The following is a 27,009-nucleotide window of genomic DNA, read 5'->3' as shown; positions in this document are numbered from 1 at the left end:
AGGAAGAGCAACTAATAAATACAGCAGAGCTAAAGATATATAGCCTTGTATATCCTTTTGCAGCATAACTCATTTTTTTTCTGCTACACCAAAGCTTTGTCATGGATTGAACAGGAACAACTCTGTAAAATAAATGGTGCTCATCAGCAGAATACAATTAATTCTCTGTACTGTATCACACTGTCTGAAGAGTAACTGATGTATTTTATTTGCCTGTACACACCTTCTTTCTTGCCAGTTTACACTGAATGACATTTATACTGTTATTTACCTCACTATCAAAACAGACTTCTAGAATCTCAAGGGTCACCAAAAGTTTGCAGGAAGCAAGTAAAACTGACTGAAACATATTGCCAGCTCTCCATTCAGGCAAGGTCAAACAGCTGTGGGGCTGTGTGTGCTGTGGTGGTTGTGCCTTCTTTTCATCTGCACTCTGTTGGAAAATATTTTGCACTTTGTGTTCGCTGTGATTTTTTTTTAACAAAGGGTATTTTGTTCCTTATACCTAATACAATGTTAAAAAATTAAGTAAATAAAGGATGTACAAAAGAAAGGTGCAAGACCATGGATGTGGGTATAACAAGGTTTTGACATGGTAGCACAGAAGTTCATGATGAGACAAAATTAGAAGTCTGACCTTTTAGTGGAAACAAAAGGCAAAAGATTCTTTAGGGCAGTGCAACCACTCACTCCACTGAAACTGAGAAGCACTGATTATTATCCTAGCCTAGAGGGAAACTGCAATTCACAAATTGCTTGTTCTTGAATGCTTTTAAGAAAAGTTTCTTGCTAACCACCCCCCCCCCCAAAAAAAAAAAAAAAACACACACAAAAAAAAAAAAAAAAAAACAAGACAGCACATTAATACACTTTAGATATTCTTAAATTCAGGTTTACTTGGGGTAATTCCCTTCAGTGCACTGAAAGATGACATTTGTCTTCACTGCCTGGTTGGAATGCTAAACTGAAAGCAGGGCTGAAATGTCAAGGTAAAATGCTAATAATTATTCTGAATGCTACGTTCCCTTTCACCTTGGAATTTAAGAGGCTGAGATGAAGGCCTTTTGTCAAAAGTCAGGAATTCATCTAGAGACTTCATTGACATTTTAGATTAGTACAATCTGGAAACATTAGAGGTAGAGATACAGAATATTCTATTACATTCTGGCATGAAAGTAATTTCATCTTATACTGTTTGGGGATCTACAAGTACACTACCTGTAATATTATTGCTAATGTTTTTAGATAAGGACATGAACAAGCTAACCACAGTAACTATAATATAAATTTTACGTCACTGCCATGAAATATAAGACAATATTCTGTATTTCATATAAGTAATGATTTCTTGTAAGAAACAAAAAAACAGGGCACAACAAAATGCCTAATTCAACTGATTCACTGTTACATCCCTCTATCACAGTAGATCTTCTGCTTCATTTGCAACCTACCACTAGAGCGATAAGTCTGTGGGGTGAAGATTTCATGTATTAGTGTCCTGAAGCAACTCTTACACCTTTATTTGCACCTGGCATATGGCGGAAAATGCTTCCCACAATGATGGCAAGTGCAAGGCAGAGAAAGCCTCAAACCTTTTTCCATCAGTGTTAGAGGAGACTTAGTACACACAGCTCTCATTAAAATTAGTGGGAGGGGACAACCTTCCTTTGATAGAATCATCCTTCTGTCAGATGAAATGCTGCAGTTCAACAAATGGAAGTAGGAATGCAAAAATTTGTTAACTAACATATTTCCTGGCATTTACAGAGTAAACTTTAGTCACAAGTCCACTTTCTAATAATTTACTGACACCTCCTTGAATTTACAGGCTTGATAAATTGCTATTTTGAAAATCTCTTTGAGATCTGGCCGTTTTATTTTCATATGCACAGGTACACTTAAAGATAGGAGTCCATTGAACACACTGGTCAAAAAAAGGTCTCAGGAGAGTACACCCTAAAATGACATGAGTAATTAAAATATGTTTTAATTACTTTGAAGAGCTGGGGCTTTTCAGCCTGGAGAAAAGAAGGGTCTCGAGGTGACCTCCTATAGTGGCCTTCCAGTACCTACAGGAAAGCTGGGAAGGAACTTCCTATGGGGATGTGTAAGTGACAGTACATGGGGAAGTTGTTTTGAACTGGGAGAAGGCGCATTTAGACTACATATTAGGAAGAAATTCTGTGAGGGTGCTGAGATACTGGAACAGGTTGCTCAGAGAGGCTGTGAAAGCCTCTCCCTGGAAGCATTCAAGGCCAGGCTGGATATGGCTTTGAGCAACCTGGTCTAGTGGGCGGTGTCCCTGCCTACAGCAGGTTGGAAGTAGATGTTCTTAAAGGTCTCTTCCGACCCAAATCATTCGATGATTCTATGATAGTATGTCTCATTCTCAGTCCTGATTCAGTGCTGGAACTTATATGTTTGACCTGAAAATAAAATAAAAGAGGGAAAGAAATGCAACACAGGTATTCATAGTGAAAATGTAACTTTCTTAAGTTAGCATGGCACTAAAATAATTTGAAGCAATGGAGATGCTTGATTTTGGGGTCTACCTATAAGGCATGTAAATACCAAAACACTTTCACCAGCACTGTTTTTAATTGCAGCCTGTACAAATCTTAAATAGATAAATGAATAATAAGCTCCTATAATTCCTATGGCCCATTATATTGAATAAATGGCAGAATGTTTAAAGATGGTAAAATAAATTATTCTAGTATCTAGATTGATTGTTTATAGATTTGAGCTTATTAAATACTCTTTGTGAGTATCCTAAGCCATTAATAAATCCCATTAGTACATTTTATTGAAAGGAGTCTGGAATTACTCCAGTATATAGAAACTTTTCCATCTGATATATTTTCTCTTAGTCGTGTACATGAACTTCTTTCACTAGATGCTTTTCTCTCTCAAAATTTAATGTTGAACTTGTTAATATTCCACGAAGTGCAAATAAGATGGGACCACAGAAATGTAAGTGTTCTTTAACAAGTGAATACTAAATGCATTATTTGACTTTTGAACTCCATAAATTCTGTATGGATATTCCAAAAAGAACTGCAATATATTGGCTAAGTAAAAGAGGCCAAATTTTTAAAATGATGGAAAACATGTGGAGTGTTTTATGAATATTTGGTTTTCATGTTCAGTTACTATTACACATATGCACATAAAGTGGCTACCTGCATGTGCCAATACAGTGGCAGACTAGAAACAGCTGTCTGTACATTCTAAATCTCATTTACATAAGTAAATGTAGTAGTTGCCCATTTATTCTCTAGGAATATTTGTATGGATTTCTGCATTATTTTCTGCATAACCTTAGCATGTAATTGGATGCATATACAGCTTATATTTTCAACATTTTGCATAAAAATAAGAATGCTATTAGGATTTCTCCATTGGAGAACTGGGCCCTCAGAGGATATGTACTTCTTCGGCTACGGAGCCCCTCAAAATTGAAGTGAAATCTGTAGCACTACGAATGGGTTCACCTTTCCAGCATAAGCAGGCTGAGAGTTTGAAGTAGAGAAGAGGACAACTACTTCTTTACGTTTCACTCTCCAGTAAACTGAGCAAGATCGCTAGACAATAAGATTAACTGGAGCTGCCCAGAACGTGGTGTAAAAGTCATTAAGCGTAGAAAACAAATTGACTGGAAAAACATACACACTTCCAAGAGAACTGGTCCACCTGAAACAGTCTGTCAGACATGAAAATATCTGTCAAGCTGTGGGCAGAGTGTTTTCTAAACTCTCCCATATGGAAAATGGCCAAAACAAGACTTTAAAAAAAATTGCTCTGCTGAAAGGATACAAGTTACTAAAGCTACAGACCTGTGTAGTTGTCTCTGTGATAGCTCCTGCATTCAAGTGGCTGGGACCCCAACTGGAAAGAAGGCAACAATCTCTTCTTCAGTCAGGCAGCATTTTGAACAAACTTGAATCTCATGAGCAGCCAGCATACCATGGTACAGAAACACATTACAACAGAAGACTAAGAAGAATCATAGAATCATAGAATCATAGGGGTTGGAAGGAACCTCAAGAGATCATCGAGTCCAACCCCCATGCCAAAGCAGGTTCCCTACACCAGGTCGCACAGGTAGGTGTCCAGGCGGGTCTTGAGTATCTCCAGAGAAGGAGATTCCACACCCCCCCCTGGGCAGCCTGTGCCAGTGCTCCGTCACCCTCATCGTAAAGAAGTTCTTGTGCACATTCCTGCGGAACCTCCTGTGCTGCAGTTTCTGTCTGTTCCCCCTTGTCCTGTCTCCACACACTGCTGAAAAGAGTCTGGCCTCACCACTTTGTCCCCCACACCTCAGATATTTATAAACCTGGATCAGGTCCCCTCTCAGTCCTCTTTTCTCAAGGCTAAAGAGACCCAGTTCACTTAGCCTTTCTTCACAGGGGAGATCCTCCAGGCCCTTCACCATCTTTGTGGCCCTCTGCTGGACTCTTTCCAAGAGATCCCTGTCTTTTTTATACTGGGGAGCCCTGAACTGGACACAGTACTCCAGATGAGGCCTCACCAGCGCAGAGTAGAGGGCGAGGATCACCTTCCTTGACCTGCTGGCCACGCTCTTTTTAATGCATCCCAGAATGTCATTGGCCCTCTTGGCCATGAGGGCACACTGCTGGCTCATGGTCAACCTGTCGTACACCAGGACACCCAGGTCCCTCTCTACAGAGCTCCTCTCCAGCAGGTCATCCCAAGCCTGTACTGGTGCATGCAATTATTCCTCCCTAGATGCAAGACTCTATACTTGCTTTTGTTAAACCTCATCCGGTTTCTGACTGTCCAGCTCTCCAGCCTGTCCAGGTCTTGCTGAATGGCAGCACAGCCTTCAGGCATGTCAGTCAATCCTCCCAACTTTGTATCATCAGCAAACTTGCTGAGGGTGGACACTATCCCCTCATCAAGGTCACTGATGAGGTTGTTGAACAAGACTGGACCCAGCATGGACCCCTGGGGGACACCGCTGGTTACAGGCCCCCAGCCGGACTCTGCACTGCCAACAACAACCCTCTGCACTCTGCCAGTCAGCCAGTTCTCAACCCACTTCACTGTCCACTCATCTACCCCACACATCCTTAGCTTTGTTATAAGAATCTCATGGGGGATAGTATCAAATGCCTTGCTGAAATCAAGGTAGACTACATCCACTGCCCTCCCCCCATCCACCCAGCCAGTGACAACATCATATAAGGCCACCAGGTTGGTAGAGCATGACCTCCCCTTGTTGAACCCATGCTGGCTAAGAAACAGATATTTACGTCAATAACTAGTGCACTATCGCAGTGAGTGTCAAGATCAGAACTGCTCTTAGCAGCTGAGCAGGAAATTGATTGAGGAAGGAAGTATGAACTTATTGACAAGAGTTTAGCAATGGCTCCCGAGCTTGTCTTCCTTAGCTGCTCCTCATGTATTTATTGTGCTCTAGACCCTTCACTGCCTATCTTCACAGTACTTTTTTGTATACTCTAATTGTGATATCAACAGAAATAACTTGACTGCAGACTTTTAATAAATCTCTACAAATATATTTTGATATAAACTAAGTACATATTTAATCTTTGCTCTTGTTTATATAGGACATTAGAGAAGGAATATGACTAACACTTTCCAGGGATGTGAGTATGAGGATAAGATCCCTTCATTTACGTGGAGCAAATACACTTACTGTTGCCTGATTTTGAGAAGGTGAGTCAATGTGATATAAGAGGATGAGAATAATACATCCTCATGATCGTGCAGTAAGAGCTGGAGTCCCTGGCCAGTTAACTGCTGTGGTTTACCCTGTTATGTCACTGAGTGCCATACGGTCATTTACTCACTGCCCCACTTCCCACATTCTCCAGAAACTCATAACACCTAAGAAGGCTTCCATTTCCTTTTTGCTAGTTGGTGAAGACATAGTTATTTCATTGATCACATCCATGGCGATGAGACATGTAGAGTGTCTGAGGTAAAGACTCAAATATGAATGATTCAGATTATTTATTACAAGTTCTAACATCCTTCATATACATTCACAAGTTTTCTCTTTTAACTTTTCCACTTGCCTTTACATGAAAAACAAAACATTCCACTAACACTCCTTAACTGTGCATGCAGGCGCTTATCCAACCAGGGTCATGAGTTGTTCCAAGCCACATGCTCTTCCTCCAGTCAGGGTCATCATCACACAATCATCATTCAGCTTACTTGACTTTGTTTTTCTCTTCTTCTGCAGGTGTCCTTGGTTCTCAGCCTTGCTTTCTCATGCTGTTTATCTTGCTCCACAGCTTCTGCTCTCAATAGTCTTTCTTGCAATCCCATGATGTTAATCTTACCATTTTATTCCTAACAACTGAATCTCTTGTGCAGGTCTCCTGGACTTACTTAGATTTACAGCAGAACTGGCTTTTAGAAGGATTTGAAATATTTTCTTCCCTTTCTCAAAAACTTCTGCTGCTGTGGTGCTCCATGTGATGATGTTGTCAATGTAGTGCATGTGTTCAGGACAATCACCCTGTTGCAGTGAAGCATGGATCAGCTCATGACAAGTGGTAGTGTTGTGTTTCCACCTCTGAGATAGTTGATTCCTGGTTTACTAGATGCCCCTCCAAGTAAAAGCAAATTCTGGCCTGCACTCTTCTGCTAGGGGGATTTAAAAAATGTATCAGCAATGTCAGTTGTGGCATACCATTTGTCTGCCTTTGACTCCAGTTAATAGATTTCTAGCACGTCTAGCACAGCAGCACTTAGCTGTGGAGTGATTTCATTCAGGCCACAATAGTCAGCTGTTAGCCTCCACTCTCCATTGGAATTTTGCACTAGCCACATGGTACTACAGAAGGATGAGAGAGACCGACTCATTACTACTTGGCTCTTCAGTTGGCAAATCAGCTGATGAATAGGATTTAGGGAGTCCTGGTTGGTGTGATATTACAATAGGTGCATGGTTGTAGTAGCAATCTGTAATAGCTGTTCTAGCATAGCAACCCCAGAACACTAGGGTTCTCCGAGAGACCAAGCCAGGGAGAAACCTGCTCAATGTCTCCATATCCAAGGCAAATATACTGAAAGCCCACGGTTATTCTTTGTCTTTCAAAAGAAGAACTAGGGGAGCATAAATAGAAAAGGCAATAGACGAGGCAGGGCTCCTTCAAACAGTGGCTCAAGAAAGTTGCTGTACACTCTTTGCTGTAGAATGTTAAAATTCACCAGGCTCAATAGAAACAAGAAAATTCATGGGAAAGAATTTCCATGAAGACCCACTTTGATCAAAAAGAGACTAAACCACCAGTTCTGTGGAGTGTAATTGATGCAAACTAGTGATGGGGCGCCATCCAGAGAGATCTAGACAGGCTTGAGCAGCGGGTGCAGGTGAATCTCATGAGGTTCAAACAATATTAATTCGAGGTCCCTACTCATTGGTGGGGAGCTGGGCTAGGCTGCATGCATCAGACACTGACACAGTTAACTCCATTTACAACTAGAAAGCTCTTTAAGAAATCTGTTTATTTTCCTCTCTTTCTAAATACAAGGGCATTTATTTAAAAAGGACTGAACATGAGCACCACAATGTTAAGAGAAGCATCATAGAAGTGTACACTACTAGACATTGTCCAGATGGGAGTTCCAAAGGTGGTGAAGGATCCAGAGTGCAAGATGTATGAGGAGAGGCTGAGATCCCTTAGCTTGTTCAGCCCAGAGCAGAGGAGGCTGAGGGGAGGCCTTGTGGCGGCTGCAGCTCCTCACAAGTGGAGTGGAAGGGCAGCGCTGGGCTCTACTCCCTGGTGACAGTGACAGCTCCGGAGGAAATGGCATGGGGCTGTGTTGGGGGAGATTTGGCCTGGGCATTAGGGAAAGGTTCTTCACAGGCTGGGTGGTCAGGCGCTGGGACAGGCTGCTCAGAGCAGCAGTCACGGCCCCAAGCTGCCAGAGTTCCAGAAGCGTTTGGACAACTGTCTATGAAAGGTGGACATGCTGGAGTGCATCTAGAGGAGGCCCACAGAAATGATCCAAGGGATGGAACACCTCTCCTAGAAGGAGGACAGGCTGATTGAGATGGGGTTTTTCAGCCTGGAGAAGAGAAGGCTGCGAGGTGAAGTGTTTAAGCGGCCTTTCAGTATCTAAAGGGGGGCTGTAATTAAGAAGAGGACAAATTCTTGAGCAGGATCCATAGTGATGGGACTAGAGGAAATGGTTTCAAACTTAAAGAGGGTAGATTTCATTTAAGTTTAAGAGAAAGGTCTTTTGCAGTGAGTGTGGTGACGTGCTGAAACAGGTTGCCCAGGGATGTGGTGGTAGCCCTTTTCCTGGAGACATTCAAGGCCAGGCTGGAGGGGGCTCTAAGCAGTCTCATCTAGCTGTGGATTTTCCAGTTAATCACAGAGGAATTGGGCAGATGACTTTTAAAGATCCCTTCCAACTCTTTGAATTCTGTGATGCTAATTTCATATTTCTTTGTCAAATCAGAAAGTGTGGCTGTATATTGTTTGCTGTTTAGAGCATTATGTTTATCCAGTGTATCTGCAGCACTGCCTTTCCCATGCCCTGGTTTAGTCGGCACAGCATTAATGGCATTCTGATGATTTGGCTGTTGCTGAGTGACGATGCCACCGTGGAGCTGCCAAATTTACAGTTCAGAGAGGGGATGGGCTGCATTGCCAGCCGTGCTGGGCAAGCTGAAAAGATATCCACAACCTTTGGAATTGCAGGTCACATCCCTTTTGCTTACAGACAGAAAAGGAACTTACAGGACTGCTGCTGAAGCTCCATTTAAAAAACAAAGAACAAAACAACAAGTAAAACAAAAAACAACAACAAAAAAAAACAGGGCTCAAAGAGTTGTGGTTGATGAAGTCCAGTTGGCAGCCAGTCATGAGCGGTGCCCACCAGGGCTATGTACTGGGGCTGCTTCTTTTTAAGGTGTTTATTAACGATCTTGTGTAGAGGACTGAGTGCACCCTCTGTAAGTTTGCAGATGACACCAAGCTGGGAGAGAGCGTTGATCTGCCTGAGGGGAGAAGGGCACTGCAGAGGGACCTGGATAGATGGGATCAATGGGCCAAGGTTAACTTTATGAGTTTCAGTCAGGCCAAGTGTGGGGTCCTGCGTCTTGGTCACAACAAACCCAGGCAACATTCAAGACCCACCTGGATGCCTATGTCCAATTCTCATTGGACAGCAGAGAGGATGGAGATCCAGCCATGCTTGTCTTGAAAGGAAGATTCTGCAGGGAATGCTTAGGGGCTCAGAGAAGACCGTGAGGCGCAGTATTGTTCCCTGGGGACAAAATGGCATGGGGATACTCATCCCCCGTCCAGCAGTAGATGCTGAGGAGCCTACGGAGGTGGATCCTCTACAGAACGCCGTGAGGCCCAGGCATACCTGACGTGGACAAAATGATGGGAGGCACAGCTGCCACCACCAAACAGGCAGCTATGGGAGCCACAACTGTAGGCACCGTTCAGACCACGACCTGAGGCACAGACATGACTGCCAGCCAGAGGGCTGTGGGAGCCACAGCCACTGCCAGTGATCTGATGGCTGTGTGATGCACTGCTGTGGCCACCACTCAGACTGCTACAGGAGACACAGACATAGGCATCGATAAGACTTGAGTGTCTAACCAAATACTTTCTTCTCCACTGAGGACAGGTAGAGACCAAGACATTCATGTTTTTTAAAAAATAATAATGTTCTCTAGAGATCCATGCTGAGAGTTTGCACATCTGCTTCTTCAGGTGCTATGGGGAGGCGCGAGGAGCAGATGGGTGCAACCTTTCCCTTGTGTGTAAATGTAACAAGACCCATTTGGATCAAATAATGACTAAAACACAAGTCACCATCATCTGAGAAAATACTGTGTTAAAATCCTTCTACATGCTTGTATTCCTTAAACCTTTCTCTCAGCATCTGATAGTGTCTGCTCCTCCCATCCCTTAGCCCCATCTACTGAAGTGCTGCATTGTCAGGTCAAGGCAGAGTGCAAACTCTTGCCCTCCTCACACCTATCTAACATAAAATTTTCAAACCTGTATATCTTTGTCCTTAAATTGATAAGAGTGGATACTACACTTGATTTGAGCTAAGCTAGTGAGAAGAAATTTGGAGACAGGTTACTCCGACTCTTCATGGCACCTCCAAAGGTATCCTTGTGGAACTATTCTGTGACTTTTACATGCAGCCAGCCTGAGTATCTGTGGAGATGTCATGTTTTTCCATATGATGATACAGTGCAGTGAACTGATGGAATTGGAACAGCTGTTGAGAGAGGACTACAATTCCCCCCAAATGCTCCAGTTTTTCCTATGCTCCAATCCAGCATTGAGTGGCAAAGCAGGAAGCCCAACACTTACTCCTTAGCACACGTTTCTACTCAGCCTTTTCCCACAGTAGGAGAAGTGAGAAAGTCTTCAACATCCCTGTGAAGTGCCAAATGCCTAGACTTACTCCATCTTTTTAAAATGTCTTTGTCCTACACTGCATTTTTGGTAATTTCTTTAATGTGAGACAAGTTGTTTCTCTCCAGTCCTCTAATCTCTCCCTATGTAGTCTTAGTATGAAGTATAATATGAAGTATAAACACTTTACCAAAGAGACCCATAATGAGTTGCATCGTGAATGTGCTGCTACCTTTTGCCATCTTTTCCCTTGCAATTTTCCTATGAGCCTATACATAAGTATATTTATATTCTTTTGAATCTTAAATCTTATCTGTGGTAGTGCCAATTATTATTTCAAATGCAAGCAGATTTAAATGTGCCTGCACACTCACCTATATACATCTAGATATGCATATTCTCAAAACAAAGCAATTTAAAATTACAGTTTCATCACTGCAACAAAGAGATAGACTCAGGCCATGGAATACACTGTAGGATCAAAGGGGAAAAAATAGGAATAAACTTCACTTCTGAAATCCAGCCCAAGGGCAGGAATTGTTAAGTCAAATTATCTGTTCTGTGTTACTTAGAAGGTCAAACTACGTGACTGTAATAGTCCCACTTGGCCTTAAACACTTACAAAAAAAATATGACACAACTCTGCCATCACAGTACAAAAAAGGACTTTTGCTTTACCCCCCATGCTGGGGCCCCTTTCTATGACAGAGCAACAGATATTTTTATTATTAATTAGTAATTTCAGATTAAAAATATAAAGCACAGCAGACAAGAAGTTCACAGAATCATTTTGTGTTGTTTTTAAAGCCCTTTTCTGTGATCTCATCATTGCTACTAAAGCTGGTGCTGTTTCCATGGCATTTCTGATGAACTGGTGACCCAGCTTCTAAACTTTCAAACTTTCTACTTTAACATACTGTTCATTTACACATTTTTTTCACCCATTTATGATTACTAGAACTCATTTAAATAAGAGGTATCCTTCAGCTCGTTAACTGAGGGCACTGCACATGCCTCTAAAGCACAATACAGCAGGAAGGCAATTCTTCCTACAACATGGGCAATGCCCTACACCTTGTAACTCCTCTGTGTCTCAGAACACGTCACAAGTGACTCGTATACCTGCAAAACAGACGTAGCTGAAAATGTCCCAATTACAACTAGTAATGTTTACAATTATTATGGTTATTTTAGATGGTTAAAATATGGTTATTTTAGATTCACAAGGCTGTGGGACCTCGGAACAAGTTTCCAAATCTCATATATTTTCTTAGCACAGGACTCTGAAGGCATGAAATAGTACTTCTGGCTTGTAATTTTTTAACACGATTTCTTGATTTTGAGCAATTTTAAATACATGTTCTATGAAGATTTATCTGTATTTTATCAAAGATTTATAATTCTGAACCTAATTTTAACCATCCTCCTTCACTGTGCCGTGAGCTCACTACATAAAGGTAGCAGTCGTCAAATTGCAAGAGAAAATACCACAAGACCATGCATAAAACAGAAATATAAATTATTTTTGTGCTCTGGGGAGAGAGTAGAAGAAGAGTTGATAAGAGCTGTGCAAGAAGGCAATATTTATTTTAATATTCTTCTGTCTTTCTTTTGAATTTTAGAAGTGGGAAAAAATATCCAAAGCAGATGGACATGGGCTGTAAAATTTAAGCAACGCTATTTAAATGTTATCACTTTCAAATCATATGCTGCAGCACAAAGTAATGGAAGACATTCCAGTGGTATAGCATCACCGTGAAAGAGATGCTCAATCGTATTTTTGCCTGGATCTTTGAAGTCAATGTATGAGTGGCTATTACCATATTCACTCTCAGGTCAAAATTATTTCAGGGAGACAGTAGATCATTTTGAGCATCTATCACAAGCTTTGCATGAGCTTTACTTTGTGGTCAAGTGTAGTGTATCCTCACTGTTTGTTCTTTTTTTAAATAAAGCAGACGACCAGAGGAGATCTTGAAGTCATTTAACACTTCATCTAGCAGTGTTGCCTACTCCCAACATTCAAATATCATGAGTCATCTTTAACAATTGTAAGATCATATTAAATTCAAAAGGTAACCACATCATGAGATTTTTTTAATATTATTATTATTTTTTTGTGTGTGTGAATTCAATTTAAGAAAAAGGAAAGAACTCTTATGTAGACAGGAAAAGTTTCCAAGTATTTATTGGCAACCACAAGGCAAATAAATTGGCTTCATGAAAACATGAGCTAAGATCCTCATTTAGGTGATAGATAGTGTGACTTTATGAAAATATTCTAGAGGCACACAAGCCTGAAAGAAAATATGCAGTTACAGAGGTGAATAAGCACAGCACTCAGCTCCTCTAATGCTCCTTGTCAAGCAAGGAATTAAGATTTCCTCTTTTCTTATCCAAGCTAGGAAAACCCCAACATCATCCTACATGTTATGGCACTTCTCTGTCTCTACAAATACCCATAGTACTGTGATTTGAGAAAATGCAGAAGTCCCTGAGCTACTCTACTGTTCACAAAGTTCACTCACTATTTTAAACTAAGTTCTTGCAATGAATTCTGGGAATTAGCAATAAAGACATGAGTGTCCAAAGCCATAATTCATCAGCATTGCCCTGTCAACATCAGCCCAAGCTTTCCCAATCACTATGAAGCACAGAACCTTTTTATTGACCAAAATCACCTCAGCTGCAAATACAGCCACTGAGACTGAACAGAACAAGTGAAGAGCCTGTCAATCTTGCTGCTGATGAGCCCACCTTGAACGTGCTTATTCAGATGCCATAACAACTTTCCTTGTGTAAAATGCATCACAGAAAAACATCCTTGTTTTTCTTCATTTTTTTAAGATGTTTATCAAATTGTCTGAATTCTGTTCCTTCTTATTTAAGAATTTTCCTGCTTCTATTTATTTTAACCATATTTCAGTAGTTGAAAAGTCAAGCTAGGAAAAAAAACCACTCAGATTGCTCACAGATAGGCATCATCACAGAGTAGAGGTTTTATTTATTTATTTATTTATTTATTTGTAGGTTGCTTTAACTGTGATTCTGACTGACTTAGAAGTCAATAGACTGTTCTCTGCTTGATGGTTCTTTTTATTTTACATTAAAAAGAACCCTACAATGCAAATGTTTCATGGCCCACCAACAGTAGCTGGTTGTTGAAGCAGAATTTTTTGACAAATTTGGCAAACATCATGTCTGCAAGCAAGAGTTACTCACTAGTCCTCTTGAGCATGAGGAGGTACAGTGTACAAACTCATTTTAAAGAGTTAATTGGATTCTAATGGCTTTAGTCTGTTAACAATAACCTTCATTTCTCTCTGATTTTTTAGCAAAGAAAGTAGGAGAGGAAGTAAGGCTACTTGTTTTCCTCAGCTAAGGGAAGGATTTGGATAACATCACACTGGAATCTGGAGGAAAAATTCATGCTTTTTTCTGCTTTCATGTGAGGAGGACTGCAACAATGATTCATCTCCCTTACAAGATGAAGTCATACCTTTGGATGTCAGAAAAAAAGAGAATCTCTGGAGGACCAAATATACTTATTCAAGTACATGGAATTCTACTGGGGAAACATGTCCAGGGCTTCATGCATAGCCACTTCTTCTTTGCCCTATCACTAAACTAAATTGGTGAGAAAAGCACTGTGTAGGAAACCTTGACACCATCAACATGAGGCCTCTTTTTCACATGCAGATGACTAGAGAGACTAGACGGAAAGGCTTCAAACTGCGCCGAGAGATTCAGGCTGGACATTAGGAAATACTACTCTGAAAGGGTGGTCAGGCACTGGAATGGACTGCCCAGAGAAGTGGTGGAGTCACCAACCCTGAGGATGTTCAAGCAATGTTTGGATGTTGTGTTGAGGGACATGGTTTAGTAGGAGCTATTGGTGATAGGTGAACGGTTGGACTGGATGATCTTTTAGGTCTTTTCCAACAGTGGTGATTCTACGATTCTATAACTCTATAAAATGAAATGATGGTGATCAAACAGGCCATTATAGCATGGGGAAGTCACTATCACAAACTTATTCAATTCAAGCATAAGAATGATTATTAAAAGGTATGAAAGTGAATCTTATGAGAAAAAAGGAAGGCAGCTTTATTTAACCATTATTTTCAGAAATCTGGTTTGAAGTACACAGACCACTGTTTCAGGCCAACTGGTGGACTGGAGGAATGGATGGGGAAGGCAGGAAATACTTAGGCCACATTCACAGTCAGAGGAATTCATGGCTTTCCCTGAAAAGGAAATAAACATGCATCAAAAACACCACAGAGGATAAGAAAGAAATTTGAAGAACAAATCTGAAATACTCCAAACTGAAATAATGAGATATCAGAATGAAAAAAAAAAAAAAGATTATTTGTAATGCTATTTTCTTATGATTGGTTTAAGAAAGATATTCTTATATCCAAGTTAGTTTTTTTGAATATAGCGTGTTGGCTTCAATATTGATTTAAAAAATAAACAAAAGTAATGTTTTCAAAAGACATCAAGTTGTGTTTCCCATCTGTTTAAGGCTGTTTCCTAGATCAAAATTGCCACTTAATCCCTATACCAGCTGAACCATCCCTTTATAAATCATCCCTCGTTTGTAAAGCAGGAAGGAAACCTCAGTGAGAACCAAATTAATCCCTCCTGGCACCTCCCTGAACACCACCCAAAAGCTTCCATCACTCAGTCCCTGTGTCTCAGTGCAGTGTTGACTGCACCACACACACCTGCCACGTGCCAGGGACAAGCTCTACAGTCACTTCTACATACAAGCCCATGAAGCATTTCTGTTAGGCATGGCTGTTTAACATCCTTTATTCATTACTCTGATTAAGCCTTGATTTCAGGGCATTAATGAAGAGCTTTTGCCTAACAAAGCCTTTTTTTTTTTTTTTTTTTTGTTGGTCCAAGTCTGCTGCTGTTCTCTTTGCTTGCCTCATCTCCTCCTTATTTTTGGGTATTTATATCTGCAACAGTCATTTACAGTTGCATAAGCGTAAAGCAGGGGGTCTTTCTGAGTTTTCATGCATCTGCCTACATAAAATTACCTCGTTGTCAAAGTCAAAATGCAGTGAACAGAGATTGCTTTTCCAACTCTGTTACATTTGATTGCCAGAAGACAGCAAGAAAGGATACATACCAGCGAAACATATTTTCCAGTGCAAGAAACTGTTTTTCTTCCATACTCCTTGGAAGAGCATTATCTCTTCCCCCATTTAGCAAAACGTAATACAGGGTAAGAACTTTGTTAGTTCCAACTTAGACTGAAATATTTCATTATTCTCACCTTGAAAAAAAATAATAGTTTTGTCAAATTAAAAAACATACTTTAACTGTTCTCTTTCTCAGAGGTTGTTCAGGATGCTAAAGAAGTCTCACCTTTTGCTACCATATTTCTGCCCAGTATGACTGGAGAGGATATACAGGCTCTGATCATTAACTTATTTACACATATTTCACGAAGAAGAAAAGAGAGGAGGCAGAAGGAAGAAATGACTTTCCATGGTCACAAAAGCTAGTCATAGAAGAACAGCTGGGAGTCAGAGCAGGATATCCTGGCAGTCAGCCACAGAAGATGTACAACAGAGAAAAAAACATTTCCTGTAAGGGAGCATGTGATTTTCAGAGCTGTGTGAAATGTTCACAAGAAAACCATGTAAATGCACACTGGGCTTGCTGGTGGGTGGGAAGCCCATTCATTAGAGACTGGAAGCCCTCATGTTCCACCAAAAGATTTGTTTGTCACAAGTGTTGCCAGCTAGCCTGAGGTCATTTTAATGCCTTCTATCAAAACCAAGGAAAAATTAAGTCTCAGTTTCGATGTGATTTTCTCTGAAGTTTATTTCAATGCCTCACCAGTCAAACTCCATGGATGATAAAGGAGTTCCACTCACACAACATTTTCCTGAATCTCTGCAGAAGGTGCCATGGATGCATTCTCACTCTGCAGGCAGCTGCAAGAGCTAGACTCTACTGCTGTCCCTCTTCTTCCACCCCGTGGCTGTTTGCCACCACTCCACTGCCTGGATTTACTGCTCTGAGGGCACCCCTGCATGTGACCCTGTTCTGCATTGGTGCAAACCCTGGACTGTCAGTGTCAGTCGCCTGTAAAGTAGCTTGAGATAAGTTGTTGATTCTGTGCTGAAATAGATGAAGGAGAGCTCACAGTACCCTTTCCAGCAGTTCCAATGTGGGAACAGCTGCTGTGTTCATAGACACCTCTCCCAAAAGTCAGCCAAGTTAGAGGTATCCCTAAGGTGATATTAGTAAAACTATTAAAGCTATGTCATGAAGGAGCAGAAGAAGATGCAATATCTTTTAGAGTGTGGATACAAAGATACCAGCCAGTCTGTTTTTCTTCTGGATCATTTATTTCACTATGAGTAGGGTGACAGTTTTACTGTATTAGTACCACATATCTCTTTGCCCGCACAGTTGTACTTATGCTTCATAAGCATTTATTACTGTGTGGAAGTCCTTTTCGTGGACCTCATTTGCTTTGTGCTATGTGTTGCACCTGAGCTGAAGAGCGTGAAAGTCCCAGTCCCACAGCATTCATGACCTGAGCATGTTGGGTCAGTATAGAGCAGGGTGGCCAGGTCACACTAAAATGAGATGGTGCCAGCCAGCACATCATCTACATACAAAGCCTTTAAATAGGCAGTGTGGAAAGGAACAATCACATGAAGGTATTCTAAGCACCAGAAGAAGCTGCTTTACAGAGCTTTGCAAGACACTCCTTCCAATTACAAGGCACATTTAAAAATGGAACAAGTGCTCAGAGGAGGCCAGCGCTGTTCACTATCAAAGGTGGGATACTAAGGCAGTGAAAACAGGTAGGGAGAAGATAGATAGGCCAAGAGAAGCTTTGAACTAAAAATGAATGACCTAAGTTTCTGAAGAAAGGCTAAAGAACAGGAGACGTGGTTCAAGTCAAGAACAGGGCAAGGCTTTTTTGCAGAAGCACTGGCAATGAGGGGGGTATATCTGTCAGATTTATGACAGAATGGGCGCAGTGACTGATCCATAACATAACAGCTGAAGTTACAACAGCAAAGCTGTAGTTGCAGGGAGAAACAGATGTGTTACGTAGATGGTATGCAGGATGAACTTGAGTCCGGGTTACAAATGGAATAGAATGTCAGAGTGAGGCTAAAAATGGAGGAGTTAATTCAGATTCACATCCTTACTATGGAGGAAGGTGTGTGGTAGTCTTCATGTAAGCATTATAGTGTGCTTTGATTGTGAAGGAGTTGCCGCTGCTGGCCACTGGAACACAAAAGAGTCAGTGCCAAAGGGTTTGTGGTAACAGTGGATAAAATTGTCCTCAGAGATGGGGCTTGGAACAATATATTAAATGAAAATGATATATTGAACATTGTCAGTGAATACAGAGAGGAGAAATTCCATGAAGAAACTGCAAGACATATTCAGTTAGTTTATATTTTAATTCAAAACTAAATATAAATGAAGAGAAAGGAAAACAGATAATTGCTGGGATAGCTAAATTTATCCAGAAGTTCTTATTTCCAGTGAAAGACTTGTATTTTTACTTGTGACTAGAAAGAATCAAATGGAAGTGAGTGCTAAGAAGAAGAGTAAGAGCAGTGAATACTGTGAAATAGAAGAGTAGGAACATAGTGACACGGTAGGGTCATGAAGGAGAGTAGGCCAATAACCCTGTTATGGGTAATATGAGATGTATAGGAGGATGCGGCGGATAAGTAAACAGAGAGAGGAATATGGCATCACATTTTCACACTTCACAAAAAAATTGCAGAATTGCATGCATGCAAAAAAAATAAATAAATAAAAAGGATCTGGTCAAAGCAGACAACGACTGTCAGGCTGTCCAGAAAAGCTGCAGATGCCCCACTCCTGGAGGTGTTCAAGGCCAGCTTGGATGGGGCTTTGGACAACTTGGTCTAGTGGGGGTATTCCTGCCCACAGCAGGGGTGTTGGAACTAGGTGGTTTGTAAGACCTTGAAATAACAACAAGTAGTCTAAGTTTCTGTAGAAAGGCCCGAAGAACAGGAACCCAAGCTATTCTGTGATTCTATGACTGTATGTCAGAACTCTACATGCAGATTGTCACTGATTTTGCTCTGAATTACCTCAGTTGTGCTAATGCCCTTGCCTTCCCATGCTTCCCACCCACAGAGGTGCAGCCAAGTTATGCGCTGAGAGTGAAAATCTTGGTCCTGTCACATCTTGTTGCCTTCAGAGTTCTGGATGTTTTGTCAAACATGGTATGGCTCCATCATATGATTTCCAGCCAAGTGGCTCTACATTTGCAGACTGAGTTTGCAGAGACCTGCAGGCACTATATGCCCTGGGAGCTCATTAATACTGTGATTAATCACGATTGCACACAGCAGTCTGTCACATTAATATTAAGCTGAATTCTGGAGACTTGTTCTCTGCTTTAAGGTCTTCTAGCAATCTTTCCTCTACTGTTCCAAAGCTCCTTGCTCCATGCTTACTTCAGAGTGATCCTAGCTAGGGAAAACATAAAAAGGAAAGCAACTTAAATGATCAAACAACTGGATGCAAAATAAAAAGGTCAGTCAAGATTTTGCTTACTTCTTGGTTCACAACAAAAGGAAAAAAACAGAACAAAACACAACTAATATCAGGAAAAATCTGAAGATGTAAAGTTTTTACTTCTTTCAGGTGTTTTCTCTTGACTAGCCTGAATCCACTTTATTCCTGGATATAGCACAGGAATACCTGATTTACCTGCATCTTGGCTCATGTTTCCCCTGCAGCAAGGACCCTTTTTCCCCAATTTCTCCTGCTACCTCCTCTACCTCCTCCAGCAAAATGACACCAGGTGACACCTGGTTATATATCAACTGCTGGCTTCTACTGTGAGAGTGAGGAATGGAGATGGAGCCAAAGGCATTGAGCTTCTGTAAGACAACAGATCATTCTTTTGATTGCTTTGTATTTCTGCTGGGGTGTGAAACAGAAATCTGTCCATGCCTGTTCTGCTTCCTTCTGTGAGGAGGCTGCTCAATAACGCAGTTATCTCTCCCTGAAGGAAGCTCTACTGTCCTGCTGCTTGATGCAGCCAGCTACTGCTGCTCAGCAATAAAGTCCGAATTGCCACAGACTTCCAGGGGCCCCTTGGCACCAACTCTTTTGTGTTCCAGTGGCCAGCAGCAGCTCCTTAACTCTTCAACAGCCAAGGATTATTATCATTTTTCTATAATTAAACAGTGCTGCTTGTTCTTCTCATTAGATTATTACAGCAAATTGATGGTTATTTGAAGGAACTGCTGCAATAGAAGACAAAACACTGGCAACAGATAAAACAAAAGGATGCACACAAAGCTTTTTAATTAAACTCCATGAAGGGATATGAATTCTAACAGAGATTTTAGTTACCCTGCTGAGCCTCTGTCTGATTAGCTACAACGCATCTGCTAGCTTTCCTAGTATCCATCTGTACTGCTAAAGAGAAATTTATTCTGGCTACTCAAGATGACCTGAAAGACATCAGCTGTGGATAGCTTAATAGCTTATGCAAGCTGACAAAGTGCTTCAGAGCTTCTCTCGCTATGTTGATGAAAGAACAGAAAGAACCACCCTCTTTATATACAACAGTGTGCTTAATATGCACACATACCTATATGTACTCGTCTACGTACACACAAGGAATGAGAGGCCAACATGAAAGTCAAAAGGTAACTGATAGCACAACGCTCAGTGACTCAGTGTGGTACCCTGCTGAGTGCTCATCACTATTGGAGGCCCTTAATCGATATACTTCCAGTCACATGTACCTTGCTGGACCTACACAGCCTATTGGGACGATACACAATTTACATGTTTATCATAATGAATTACCTGACATATTAAAAGCTGTTGTCTAGAGGCCAATTTGGAGGAATGTATTCAATGGAAGGAGCCCAGACTACTTGATACACACATACATCCTCAAAACAATCACGAGAAACAGTTGTTCCCTTGGCTAAGTGCTGGGCAGTGTGGTTTTTCCTCAGAGCCTCAGGAAATCAGACAGATGAAAGACCTCTTCCTCATCCCTCATGGAGCTCTGAAAATGTCCCAAGCTCTGTCCACAGGGGCCTCCTAGGTTGCCAGTGTTCTACTGTGAAGACTCCATTAAAACTTTTATTTATTCATCCATAAACACTGCTGAAGAATGTCACAAGGTATTTCCTTTTCCAAAGATATACTAAGCATGAATGAGACCCTAACATTATTCTGGATAAGGGTGTGCACTCCTACTTTGCCAGACTACTGACAGTCTGCAGGGAGTAAGCATTCCAGGGCCTGATTCCTGGCCACCTTACTGGAATGTAGCTGCAGATTTGTTATGGCTTGGCAGTATTTAACATCAATTCTTTGTAATGTCATATGCAAATGAGCATGAAGTTCAAAACACTGGGGATAATACCACATTGATTTTGCTTGTATATATCTCAGTCTCTGTAATACCACTGAGCAAGCTGAAGTCCAAGGCCAGATAATTATTTTTTTATTGAGAGTTTAGCACTATGCTGGCAGCATGACTTCTTTTTAACATTAAACAGTTGTTTTACTGTCCACCTACAAAAACTCCCCCAAGGGTGTCTGTCCAGAAGGATGTCCAAAAAACCAGCTGATTTTGACCAAATAAAATCTTCCAACAGGCCAGAGCAATATTTTCCCATTGTGAAAATACAACTCAACAGGGTATTCATTTTTTAATAATCACATGCAATCCTTATTACAAAACTGAAGTTTTTGCAGCTGTCTCAGTCTGGGTAGAAAACACTGTCCTCCACTGTAAAGCTGGCAGTGCTCTAGCAACTTGAAACATGACAATTCATTCCAAGTAACCTATACAGCCAGTGATTCCACCTCAGCCTCAACCACCTGAAGTGTATTCAGGTATTTCAATGGCATGTTCTTAAACCTTGTCTCCCTTGCAGTTTCTCCTTCCATTTTCTTATTCCCTAAGTTGCTTAATTCACCTGCTGTCTTTTTGGTATAAAAGTATAAATGTTTGAAGGAGGAATTTAGGCACCACTACCATAACCACCCGGAAGCCAATTTGATGACGGGCTGCTTGTAATTACAGAAATGTAATTTCTGAATAGCACTGCCCTCCATAAAATGCTCCAAAGGCAGGCAGAATGGAAATTGCTGCTGCTGATAGTTAATTTTAATCTTGGAAAGGTATGAGCTAAAAGTGGTACTTCTCCATGTCTCAGCAACCTTCTGTTCAGCATGATTTTCTCACATCAGGCAGTTTGAGGAGTATGAGTCTGCTTCTCTATCTATTTTCAGCATTATGAAACCATCACATAGAAATAAGCTGTTAAATGTACAGAGCCCACAGACACACTTGAAAACTGGAACAGCTGAAGCTCTTGATAAAAGTATCTGATGACTTATGCATAAGGTAAGTAACACACTTCCCATTATAAGCTCTAAAACTGAGCCATACAGCTGAAATGGGTAATAGTGTAGACAACATATAGAACCAGGTCAGCCTGGTAGCCCAGGCCTCCCTCTCAGACAAATATCTTAGTTCTGCCAAGTTTTATGAAATCTCATGAGCTATGAAGGTCATTCCTTGTTCCTGGAACCTGGGATTCAGTGGGATGCTGTGAAAAAGCTAAATAATTAGGTTCCGTACATTACGAAAAGTAGCATTGCTCAGGGGTATTTTCCAGAAGGAGATCTGAGTGTTGCAGTACTGTGGGGTCAGAAGAAAGGGTCGATCCTCTTGTCCTGTAGGGTTGCACATCTTTGCAAGAGTGGAAGGAAGGGAAAAATTTGTTTTAAAGCTATATAGTATGGTTAGTTTCTGCCAGTTAAAGCACTTTAGGTCTGAGCACCTCAGTTAGGTGAAAGACTGTCTGAAAAAGCACTTTTGGGAGGCTTGTTGAGTAAATTGTTTTCCCATGTCTTTCTAAAGAAGAGCTCCTAGTATTTCTCAAAAGTTGTCATGGAAGTCCCAAGGTACACTGATACATTCAATATATACAGCTATAAGAGCTATGGAAGGCTTTTTTCTACTGAAATTTGAGCATCTGAGGCAACAATGGCCCTCTAGTTTGGAAACTGAGCAGACACTTCTGTCTGTGTTTACTCCTAACGGAAAGTAATGTGATCATCACAGTCCTGGGAGTTGCATCAATTTAAGAAGATATTGCTTTGAATTAACAGAAAACTCTGCAGAAAAATTATTCTTTTGGAAATCCAGTTCTCAGCTTATTTATGTGTTGATATTCGTTCTTTCCAAGTAAACAACACAATAAGCTCTTCTTATGAGCCAAGTGAATCAACATTAGTGGAATGAAAACAGTCTTCTTACATACTAGTTTTTCCCCTACCCCTAAGCCTCTAAAATGGGCCAGAAAACTCACCTTTGAAAAAAATATGGCTGCAGCAATGTTAAAAATTGAAACAAAAGGAGTATTAAAAGGATGAGAGAAGGATTTCAACTTTCATACATATGAAATGTGTTTGAGTATGCCTTAGAAATAATTTTATATTCTAATGGATATAAGAAAAATTATGAAAACGTGCTTTGATTGCCTGGAAAGCAAAATAAACATGAAATATGCAGGTGTATCTGAAATGTACGTGAATAAGCTAATATTTCAAGAAAAGTGACTTTGCATGCAGTTCTGATGCTGCCTCAGTCCTACAAGAAAGCAGCCAACGTGGGAACCCTTGTGTCAGACAAATCCAACTTCAAAATAGGAGGGAAGAAAGAGGCCCTTCAGTCACTTTGCCACATCAGAACTAAGCAAGCTCACTTTACCTTGCTTTCAAGACTCTTGATCTCACAACGACCTCCAGCAGCAACTGCTGTCTACAAGCTCTCACACCAAGTGCAGACCCCGACAATGCCTTAAAACTTATCCAGCTGTATTCCTAACTAGATGACAAGCAACCAACACAACAATGGAGACTGTATTTTTTTTTTCACTGTCTGCAATATAAAAGCCAATAACAGTCCCTGGTGCTGGTAAAGTGCTATTTATAGTAGACACAATAGAAGGATGAACTCATGCTGCACAAGTTGCAGGAAAACAAAGAGAGGTCCTCCTTCTAACGTGAGAGAAGCTGATCTTCCGGAGTGTTGTGAGATTTGATGGTATCTTAAGATGCCAACTGTTTAGCATAGTTCTGCTCCAATTTCATGACAGCTAACTATGAAGGACACTATGCAGCAGAAGCCGTGCATGTAATTCAAGAAAAGCACAAGACTTGATTTTCTGCGTGCAGCCAGAACAGCAAGTAGTGTTAGAGCATACAGCATATTTATTTTTTTATTAGGAATGTGAGTAATATGGGAATTTGCCAAAACTCTGTAATTCTCTGAGGAATTGTTTTATCCTAATGCCACTGACAACCAAAGCAAAGATCACCAGCTCCACTGTGCTCTTCTGTAATATCTGATAAGACTCCTAGCTACTGAATTAGCCCTTACAACTACAGCAGCTCTAGTATTTAAAGGGGAAATAAAAATCACATTTGTGGCACTGAAAAATAAAGATCTGTACATCACTCCACAGCTTACCTTCAGCCCCATACTAGGCCCAGATACTCCCAATCTCCTGAAGGGCTGTGGAGGCTTCACCCAGCCAAACCCAGCTTCAGACATATGTATCTCCTGGAACGCCAGTTTCACACCATGTGCTATGGCTCACATGCAATGCACATGTCTTGTGTCTGACGTCTTAGGTGCACAGCCACCTGTCTGCAGAATTTGCTACAGGAAGTGATAGAAAACTTAGGGCTGCAGGAAAGCTTTCAGTCTGGCCACGGAGGGAAAAATGATACCTTACCTGGCATAAAGCCTACTGGTATAAAGTTAACTCCTCTATGTATTTTGAACAACCAGAGTGGGCTTACACAAGCTCAGTGCTTTGTGGTTTACTGTACCTCCAGACATGGTCAGAGAGTACACAAGTATTATCATTACTGTCTTTATCTCCAAAATCTTCTACGTGCCTTTGATCTAGAATCTCCTTACCTCAGGTAGCCCTGATCTTCCCAGGATGGGTGCTATTTATGCACACAGAACCAATGGGCCCATTTGCCTTGTAAGTAGGTCTGGGTGTGGTGCAGATGGCACTCTTGCTTGCTGGCCCCAGCAGTAGAATTTGTTTCAAGACAATTGGTTTTGAGAACCTTAGAACAAGGCATAATATTCTTTTTTAACTTATTTCCCTTTCCTTAAAGTCGTGCAAGCTTTCTCAAACCACTGACTGCAGAATGAGGAATAAAAAAAAATACCAGCATGTGCATGCAAACATTCTAGGAGGGCTGCTCCCAAAGTAATGCCTTCTTCTTTATTATGTTGGCCCACAATGTCAGTGGCAGATGTTGGTGGTGTGGCAGTAGAGGTTGAACCTTCCCGCCAATATCCCATTAAATTTTGTCATATGACAGGTGGCAGCAGAGGGGCAGTCTGACAAAATGGCATCTGACATGGAAGTGTGTATGAAGCAAAGGTGTATCACTGAATTCCTCCACTAGGAAAAAAAGTCACCACTGACATTCACTGATGTTTGCTGAACAGTGATGGAGACCAAACAGGAGATGTGAGCACAGGGAGGCAGCGGCAACAGCAATACTGGGTCATTTCCACTTGTGCAGATTTTTATGAGCGTGGCATGCAGGCTCTTGTTCATAGACAGTGAAAATGCATATCTAATGGTGGTGATTATGTTGAAAAGTGGTGCTTTGTAGCTGAGAATTTGTTCTATCAAATAGTGTTGGCTCTTTGCATTTGTTTGTTTCCATGGAAACAAATAGGAAGCATTATTTCCAGAGTGATGTACATATATGCACACACAGGCAAATTTGTAAATAATTGCAAGATAATCAATGGAAAACACTTACAAAAATGTAGTGCCAGAAATAGTAGTGCAAGGAACCCAAAGTACTTCATCAGGGATACTTTATCATGACAAACTTTTCTTTCTTTCTTCCTTTCTTCCTTTCTTCCTTTCTTCCTTTCTTCCTTTCTTCCTTTCTTCCTTTCTTCCTTTCTTCCTTTCTTTCTTTCTTCCTTTCTTCCTTTCTTCCTTTCTTTCTTTCTTCCTTCCTTTCTTCCTTTCTTCCTTTCTTCCTTTCTTCCTTTCTTCCTTTCTTCCTTTCTTCCTTTCTTCCTTTCTTTCTTTCTTTCTTTCTTCCTTTCTTCCTTTCTTCCTTTCTTTCTTTCTTTCTTTCTTTCTTTCTTCTTTCTTTCTTTCTTTCTTTCTTTCTTTCTTTCTTCTTCTTTCTTTCTTTCTTTCTTTCTTTCTTTCTTTCTTTCTTTCTTTCTTTCTTTCTTTCTTTCTTTCTTTCTTTCTTTCTTCTTTCTTTCTTTCTTCTTTCTTTCTTTCTCTTCTTCCTTTCTTTCTTCTTTCTTCTTCTTTCTCTTCCTTTCTTTCTTCTTTCTTCCTTTCTTCCTTTCTTCCTTCTCCTTTCTTCCTTTCTTCCTTTCTTCCTTTCTTCCTTTCTTCCTTTCTTCTTGCTTTCTTGCTTTCTTGCTTTCTTGCTTTCTTGCTTTCTGCTTTCTTGCTTTCTTGCTTTCTTGCTTTCTTGCTTTCTTTCTTTCTCTCTTTCTCTCTTTCTCTTCTTTCTCTCTTTCTTTCTCTCTCTTTCTTTCTCTCTTTCTCTTTCTTTCTCTCTTTTCTTTCTTTCTCTCCCTTCCTTCCTTCCTTCCTTCCTTCCTTCCTTCCTTCCTTCCTTCCTTCCTTCCTTCCTTCCTTCCTTCCTTCCTTCCTTCCTTCCTTCCTTCCTTCCTTCCTTCCTTCCTTCCTTCCTTCCTTCCTTCCTTCCTTCCTTCCTTCCTTCCTTCCTTCCTTCCTTCCTTCCTTCCTTCCTTCCTTCCTTCCTTCCTCCCTCCCTCCCTCCTCCCTCCTCCCCTCCCTCCCTCCCTCCCTCCCTCCCTCCCTCCCTCCCTCCCTCCCTCCCTCCCTCCCTCCCTCCCTCCCTCCCTCCCTCCCTCCCTCCCTCCCTCCCTCCCTCCCTCCCTCCCTCCCTCCCTCCCTCCCTCCCTCCTCCCTCCCTCCCTCCCTCCCTCCCTCCCTCCCTCCCTCCCTCCCTCCCTCCCTCCCTCCCTCCCTCCCTCCCTCCCTCCCTCCCTCCCTCCCTCCCTCCCTCCCTCCCTCCCTCCCTCCTTCCTTCCTTCCTTCCTTCCTTCCTTCCTTCCTTCCTTCCTTCCTTCCTTCCTTCCTTCCTTCCTTCCTTCCTTCCTTCCTTCCTTCCTTCCTTCCTTCCTTCCTTCCTTCCTTCCTTCCTTCCTCTTCCTTCCTTCCTTCCTTCCTTCCTTCCTTCCTTCCTTCCTTCCTTCCTTCCTTCCTTCCTTCCTTCCTTCCTTCCTTCCTTCCTTCCTTCCTTCCTTCCTTCCTTCCTTCCTTCCTTCCTTCCTTCCTTCCTTCCTTCCTTCTCTTCCCTTCTTCACAATTACTTAACTGTATAGTTACTTGCTTTCTAACCTACTTGCTTACTACACTGGGAACAGTGGGCAGAAGGCCAGGCTCAGGCCATTTCAGTTCTCACGTTTCCATTAAGCTCTCCCTTAAATGTCATTGTTTTCCTAAATTACTCCCAGAAAACTAATTTGCATTTAATATCAGTCCACAGTAAG

Source organism: Cyrtonyx montezumae, unplaced genomic scaffold (genome assembly GCF_038088225.1).
Source record: "Cyrtonyx montezumae isolate F1298 unplaced genomic scaffold, pur_monq_1.0 scaffold_8, whole genome shotgun sequence".
NCBI lineage: Eukaryota > Metazoa > Chordata > Aves > Galliformes > Odontophoridae > Cyrtonyx > Cyrtonyx montezumae.
Note: the sequence above shows the minus strand (reverse complement) of the source record.